Here is an 8302-nt window from a genome sequence, read left to right on the forward strand (position 1 = left end):
ACTTAGAACTACTTTAACCTAACTATCCTAAGGACATCACACACATCCATGCCCGAGGCAGGATTCGAACCTGCGACTGTAGCTGTCGCGCGGTTCCAGACCGTAGCGCCTAGAACCGCTCGGCCACCACAGCCGGCGCCCTCCGCTGACCTGGCATGTAATTATGTCCATTGATTAAGCAATTAATAACAATAATAATAATGTGGCCGAGCGGTTCTGGCGCTACAGTCTGGAACCGCGCGACCGCAACGGTCGCAGGTTCGAATCCTGCCTCGGGCATGGATGTGTGTGTTGTCCTTAGGTTAGTTAGGTTTATGTAGTTCTAAGTTCTAGGGGACTTATGACCTCAGCAGTTGAGTCCCATAGTGCTCAGAGCCATTTGAACAATAATAATAAGAAAAAAGATTATAGCGGTGTACATTTGCTATCCAAAAGAATTTTTAAACAAAATAAACAAATTTTTTTGTTCTTCTTGCAGAACAGCTTTTTACCCTATGTTGACATTCTGCGTGAAATGCTTTTAGCAAGTTTTTTTCACAAAATAAGGATTTCACATGTTTTACAAGAAAGTAATCATGTCATACTTATGGTAATGATATTAATGATTTATTCAAATGTTCTGTAACTGGCAGTTATTTGTCCAGTTTTTTGCTTATTTAAACTATATACATAATAAAATAGATAATAGGTGCAAAATGTCATTTTCTTCTCTTACACTTGCAACATAATTTAACTATGCGAAGTTACACAAAACAATGGTTTGTGAACTTTTATCATATTTGTCTGTCTTTGCTATTGCCAACGGTCTTTCCACAGTGGTAACAACGGTTCCCGTCAGATCACCGAAGTCAAGCGCTGTCGGGCTTGGTTAGCACTTGAATGGGTCACCGTGCAGGTCTGTCGAGTGCTGTTGGCAAGCGGGGAGCTCTCAGCCCCTGAGAAGTCAGTTGAGGAGCTACTTGCTTAATGAGTAGCGGCACCGGGCACCAAAACTGGCAGCGACCGGTAGACCAGAGTGTTGACCATATGCCCTCCGCATCCGCTTCCGGTGACCCCTAAGGGCTGAGGAAAACACGGCGCCTGGTCGGTACCATTGGCCTTCGAGGGCTGTTCGGACGGCGTTTGTATGTCTCTGATGTTTTCATGTCCTGGAGGTATTAACCGCCAGTATGTCGTTAACTGACGTATAACAAATCGTACCTAAAATGACGCGTTTTCGACAGATCCTCCGTGTGCTGTTACTATGAAACACTTTCTGATCAAAAGTATCCGGACACCTACTAGTGGGCAGTAAAATGGGGTGTCTATCCACCTTTGATGCTTATGACGTCTTGAATTCTGCTGGGGACACTTTCAGTGAGGTATCTGAATTACTATAGAAGAGTGGCAGCTCATCCGTCCTCAAGAGCCGAGGCCAGAGAAGATAGTGATTTTGAAAGCTGGAGTCTGTAGCGAAGTCGGCGTTCAAACTCATTTCAAAAGTGTTGCATTGGGTTCACGTCGGAACTCTAGGTAGGTAGTCCATGTTAGGAGCGCTATTATCCACAAACCATTCTCTCACAGATGCTGCCTTATGAGAGGGTGCATTGTCGTGCTGAAACGAACACAGCCCCCCCCCCAAATAATCCTCTAACTCACGCAGTACATAATGCTATCAAATGTTTTCATATCCTTATCATGTAACGTTTTTTTAAGCGCAATAGGGGGGCCGCACACTAAGCACGAGATAAAAACACCCCCATACTGTAACACCGCCTCCTCCGTCCTTCACTGCTGGCATTATACATGACAGCAGCTAATGTTCTCCATGCATTCGCCAAATCCAAACCCTTCTGCGGGATTGTCACAGAATATAGAGTGATTCATCGCTCCAAATCACTCGTTTAGAATCATCCGCTGTCCAGTGGCATCGCTGTTTGCACCACCTCAAGGGTCACTTAGCACTGATGACACAAATGTGTGGCTTACGAGGAGCTGCACTATCATTGTACCTCATCCTTTTGAACTCCATACGGCACAGTCATTGTTACCACTGGCAGCACTTTGAAACTCAACAATAATTCTTTCCGCTGATTTCACGGGATTTTGTACCACCACCCTCCGTAATGCTTGACTGTCCCTCTCCGTCAGTACTTGAGATCTGCCTGGTCCTGTTTTAAATATGGTTGTTGTTTCATATTTCACGATTGCACTTTACAATCACTTCAACTTATATGAATGTGTGGTGACAGTTCTTTCGGACATATCTGGACGAAAAGACGCCAAGCAGAATCCGCAGCTGTTATACATTATATGTAAACGGACAGGGGCTGTGGATGGGTGGCGATCGACGGGAGTGTGGATCGGCCGTGAGGCGTGACGAGATAGTCCGTGCAGTTGCGGTAACACTGTGTCCCGCATGGCGAAGTGGTTACCGCATCTGCCTAATAAGCAGGGTTCGAATACCGTTCTGGTACACATTTTCATTCTACGGCAAGGAAGGAAGAATGAATTGATTGTTGGTGTTAATAACGATCGTCCTCCTTTACCTCCTCTACATTACTGCAGATGACGTGTCACTGAGCACGTTTGTTCTGTGCATGCAGTACACGTGAGGCGCCTAGTTGTTTCCATGCGCCGTGTAGAATACCAAGGTTCTGTTATAGTTCACTAACCTGCTGTCTTCAAGCTGATGTCCCCAGCGCAGAAAACAGCACGCAGGTCGTAGGTTCTGTATCTTGAGACTGAAACTGATTTTTAGCGAGGTTCTGTTCACAAATAATGTGTCACTTCTTTGGGATGCCACTCGCGTATATTAATATAGCCACACGAGAAGACTACATTATCTTAATACAACACCTTCTGAGCCGGCCGGTGTGGCCGTGCGGTCCTAAGCTCTTCAGTTTGGAACCGCGTAACCGCTACGGTCGCAGGTTCGAATCCTGCCTCGGGCATGGATCTGTGTGATGTCCTTAGGTTAGTTAGGTTTAAGTAGTTCTAGGTTCTAGGGGACTGATGACCTGAGAAGTTAAGTCCCATAGTGCTCAGAGCCATTTGAACCAACACCTTCTGATACAGCAAAGTACATGATCAAAAAAACGGCTCTGAGCACTATGGGACTTAACATCTGTGGTCATCAGTCCCCTAGAACTTAGAACTAATTAAACCTAACTAACCTAAGGACATCACACACATCCATGCCCGAGGCAGGATTCGAACCTGCGACCGTAGCAGTCACGCGGTTCCAGACTGAAGCGCCTTTAACTGCACGGCCACACCGGCCGGCAGTACATTATCAAACACAATGTTTACGAAAATGTATCTTGACACTATTTGTGGCACGTGTCTGTGCCTCATGACTACCAGAGTGAATCTTTTAATACTGAATACTGGCAAACACATCCTGCCACAGTCAACATGACTGTACATCTCCACTGCCTAATCCAGAGTAGAGAACAGGAACTTAAATAAAAATTGGAAACACATCCTACGACAGACAACATGTCTGTTCTTCTCAACTCCCTAATCCAGAGTGACGAACAGCCCGAAACACTTCGCGCGCCATACCAGAAAAGGCGTGACCCGAACGCTTCCGAAGTGCTTCGTCTGCAATTTCGTCAGTCTTTTGTTTTTGAATTAAATTGATTTTAATAATTCTAAAATGACTGATTGATAGCTGTTGAGAGATACTTACATTAAAAAGTGAAGTCATTCCAATGATTAGTTTAATAATAACAACTATACTTTAACGTTTTGGCGCCCTTGCTCCGAACACAGCAGCCAATCACAGAGCAGTAGCATTATGCAGGCGGTCTTTCTCACGGGAATGGCACTGAATCTAACATCTGTCACAGGTACCTCATACCACATTTCGTCATCTATATACTTCTTGCATGTCCACTGCTCTGGGAACAGCTTCTTGGAGCCTAACATGATGGCTGACTAAGCCAGAAATATTACAACTCGTCGCTGCCGATTCCGCGTAATGTCCTAATGCAGCTGACAATCCCTCCCCTCCCCTTTCCATCTTCAATTTACATATAATCACATCAACAGCAGTTGACTTGGTGAGCTTTCAAAGGTTTGAAACATCGCTGATGGATTTGTTACTCAGGTGACATAGAATGACAAGTCCACGTTCGAAGTCACTGAGCTTTCCTCACCGACACATTCTGCTACTACTTATTCTCTGCTCGAAACGCAATACTCCCGCCATCTATTATACTGGCGGGTCCGCCTCCCGTGACATCTAGTGACCGACTCCGCGTTACTCAGTGATGTCCGGATACTTTTCGTAAGACAGTTTAGTCATAGGGCTAACTATAATATATGATTGGTCCAAATGGCTCTGAGCACTATGGGACTTAACATCTATGGTCATCAGTCCCCTAGAACTTAGAACTACTTAAACCTAACTAACCTAAGGACAGCACACAACACCCAGTCATCACGAGGCAGAGAAAATACCTGAACCCGCCGGGAATCGAACCCGGGAACCCGGGCGTGGGAAGCGAGAACGCTACCGCACGACCACGAGCTGCGGACTACAATATATGAGCTTCAACTGCAAACGACGTAATAGGAAACGGTGTCTCCATGGATGTGCTGGTGAGGTAGAAGGCAGTCGTATCACACTGGCAACGTTCGTCTCCACAGTGCAAAAATCTGAAGTGTGTTCAGTATTTGGCGCTTCAGACTGCTCTGCTGGAATACCATGTTGTGACGTCACAAAACTCGACGAGATCGGCGCCCACAGAAACTTTCACATCGCATGTGGAGACCGCTATAAGTGTGTGTGTTGAATGTAGATGACGAAGAGGTTTGTGCATAGTGGGAAAGGAGAGAGTGAAACCCGGAGACTCTCGAGTTGAACCCAGGGTACCACCGACCTTACGGTTCCTATCCGAGAGACGGACCACGACCAACTGTATCACATGTCCTAATTCCACCGAGACGTGGACTTTACTGCAAGATATTAGTGCAAAGCCTTTCCAGCCCTTGCCACTGATATAGTGGAGGCTTAACTTTTCACCACACCAGGACTCGGATCGTCTTGCCTCCGAGTCATCCACCTCCCCATAGGCGTGCGTCAATGACTTTGCTACAGTGACCGATAGGTCTCTAAAAAACTGTTTCTAAATGAGAGAAAACTCGCAGATGGTAAGCATTTGATGCAATGACAGGCTTTTAATTCTCAATAAAACAAGTCTACTGTATGGGAAGTATGTAGCTCAGAAGCTTCGTTGTTAATCGTGAGACTATAAATTCAAAGGCTCAGGTTTTAATCCTCGGTCGATCTGAGGATTCTTTGAGGAGGGGGCTGAAGGTTGTGTAAGATAAGTGGTACACACATAGAGCATCTCCTGATGGCTATCGTAAGTCTGAATGGCCCATTGTCCCAACCAGTATTTATTTCCAGAAATAGGTTCTTAAGACTTTTTTCTAACTTTCCCCAATACAATCGCCCCTAAGAGTATGGTACACTTCACAAAAAAACCATGTGCAATAAGTTGTGACCTACGTAAGTAGACAAGCAATTAGAAAAGCCAACTGATGACGCGTTATCCTGAAATAATGTCGGCCTTGCTGGAAGTTATTTACTTAATGTTAAAGATTTATACCTGCAGAAGGTCTGCAACTGTTTCGTGAGAGCTAGACCCTTGTATGAGCATTCGTTCTCTTTCTGTTACAGGTGAGTACGTGGTTCATCCAGCAAGTGATTCTTCTGCCAGCGGAGATGTTGCGCTTTTGTCCTCGCTGCTTCCTGTGAGTAATCGATTTCCGCTGAAAATATACCTTGTTATACAAGTTCAAAACCACATATTTAACGATCTAGATGGTTGTGCTCAGATAATGAAACGATGGAGTTTTTGGACAAGTAATATGAAGCACCAGGTTTAGACTGTTCATTTATGTATTAGTTTTTCAGCTTATTAATAACTTACGGAGGCGGCAATTTTTTTTCGAGCTTTGATTGGTCGCGAAATTAAGATAACAGTGGAAATCCGGTGAAACTTTGTGCAGATGTGTGTACAATATGTGTAGTGATCACACAGAGAGCGCGCAAAGATGTCTAGAAAATAGTGTCTCCCGCCAATATAAAGTCCTGCTGAAGGGTCTCTCCTGGTTTCATGCAGACCACATAGTGCAACTGTCAAGAGTTTCCTTCTTCGTGGCAGTTGCCGGCCACACACTGCAGGGTCAACGAAGACGCTTCTGCACCCGTTTCGAAGGGAAGAATTTGATCAGCTACCATAAAGCGCGATCTTGATTTTCATCACTTTGCTGGTTGTCTAGACAGCAATTTGGCACGGACAAAGAGATAAGGGCCAGCGTGGAGCATTGATGAAAATCACAGGCGGCTGTCTTCTCTATGACGAGGGTATTGGGACGTTAGAACCACGCTACGGCAAATGTCCACGTCGGAGGAGTGACTATGTGAAGAAGTGGCTGGAAGGTGTAGTTAAATGTTGCAAATAAAATATTTTTGATTTTCGATGTGGCTTCCATTTCGCGACCGATCGGAGGCTACAAAAAAATAGCCTTCGTAATAAAACTGTCTTTCGTATCAATCTAATTGTAAAATTTGTGGACGTTTTCGAATTCGCCAGTAATCTGACCACTGTGGTGTTGCGTCTGCCCGCTTCCCGCGCGAAACTGTCAGTCACGGCTACCTGCTGTGACGTCTTTGGGGAGAGACAGCGGCAAACCGGCCAAGGTCCGCTAGCTGCCTTCTCCAGCTGGCATTGATTTCGTGTGCTATTAGCGCTGTGGTTTATATTGCGATTATCACCTTTCTACTTAATATTGAACTGCCTTTGAAATAAATAAGAGCAGACGTAATTGTGGCTTTGCTATACGAATAAACTTTTCTGTGAAACTCAATATGTTATTTATCACTGTCTCCCGAAAACATTATTGTCAAGCGCACGTGGGAACTTGTTGTGAAGTAGTGGATAAAATAAAAGTTCGTAATTCAAAGATATGCTCAGAACTTTTCCTCTCTAAGGACTACATGTGCGATTATAAAAGCGAGGTGTTAGCTCTGCGTCTAAATACTCGTGAAAACAGAAACTGAATATTTTCCCAGTTTTTAAATTGGGATGGCGTGTCTTCTCAGGGAAGTATCATCTTTGGAATACGATGAGTTTTGAAATGTTACTTTCAATAGTCCAAATAAAAAATAACATCCCCTTCTTCAGTAGATATTTTACGAAATGCGCAGTGAGACGTAAAAGTAACTGTGCAGCTCTTCTCACACCTTGGCGTGCACTTCCAGTGATATTTAGAGAGGTCTCTGAAATACAGAACCCAATTGAAAAATCATCCTTATGGTGATTCCTCATCTGTTTTATTGCTTTTTTCGTAACGGTTATATAGTCTGGCAAAACGGTTGCTTTGCCAAGTAAATGGTTTTTTCGCAGTTTCACCAACGGATACACTACTGTGGGACATACTCCCTGGGCAGATTTTTTGCTCTCATGTCGCAAGCAAAAGTTGCCCAGCCGATTCCAGTTCCTTTTATTATTGTTCTTCCCAATAGCTCACCAGTCATTACGATGTCGACGTAATACAATGGCTGCTTCCTAATCCCAAATAAGCTCACATGTACCACCACATGAAGTATTACGCCAGGAGATGTAACTTACTACACTATCAATATTCAATTTCTTGATGATAGAAACGGATAACTCATCGAATGTTTAGAACAGATCTGCTCCGGTTATGATTACGGCTATTCCCTCATGTACTACATTCCTTCGTTGGAGCGTTGAACGGCAGGACCAGAATATTTCTGTCACTTCAAATAACTGTATGCTTTGGGAAAACTGTTCTTAATATAGGTACTTAAGTATCTTGTCCCCCCCCCCCCCCATGAACCATGGACCTTGCCGTTGGTGGGGAGGCTTGCGTGCCTCAGCGATACAGATGGCCGTACCGTAGGTGCAACCACAACGGAGGGGTATCTGTTGAGAGGCCAGACAAACACGTGGTTCCTGAAGAGGGGCAGCAGCCTTTTCAGTAGTTGCAGGGGCAACAGTCTGGATGATTGACTGATCTGGCCTTGTAACATTAACCAAAACGGCCTTGCTGTGCTGGTACTGCGAACGGCTGAAAGCAAGGGGAAACTACAGCCGTAATTTTTCCCGAGGACATGCAGCTTTACTGTATGATTAAATGATGATGGCGTCCTCTTGGGTAAAATATTCCGGAGGTAAAATAGTCCCCCATTCGGATCTCCGGGCGGGGACTACTCAAGACGACGTCGTTATCAGGAGAAAGAAAACGGGCATTCTACGGATCGGAGCGTGGAATGTCAGAT

At 44.8% G+C, this 8302-nt stretch overlaps 1 pseudogene; it reads left to right on the forward strand.

Annotated features, from left to right (window-relative positions):
• Positions 1-797: 797 nt before the first annotated feature.
• LOC126212461 (5S ribosomal RNA) lies at positions 798-916 on the forward strand (annotated as a pseudogene).
• Positions 917-8302: the final 7386 nt, after the last annotated feature.

This window comes from Schistocerca nitens, chromosome 1 (assembly GCF_023898315.1).
Source record: "Schistocerca nitens isolate TAMUIC-IGC-003100 chromosome 1, iqSchNite1.1, whole genome shotgun sequence".
In the NCBI taxonomy this organism is placed as follows: Eukaryota; Metazoa; Arthropoda; class Insecta; order Orthoptera; family Acrididae; genus Schistocerca; species Schistocerca nitens.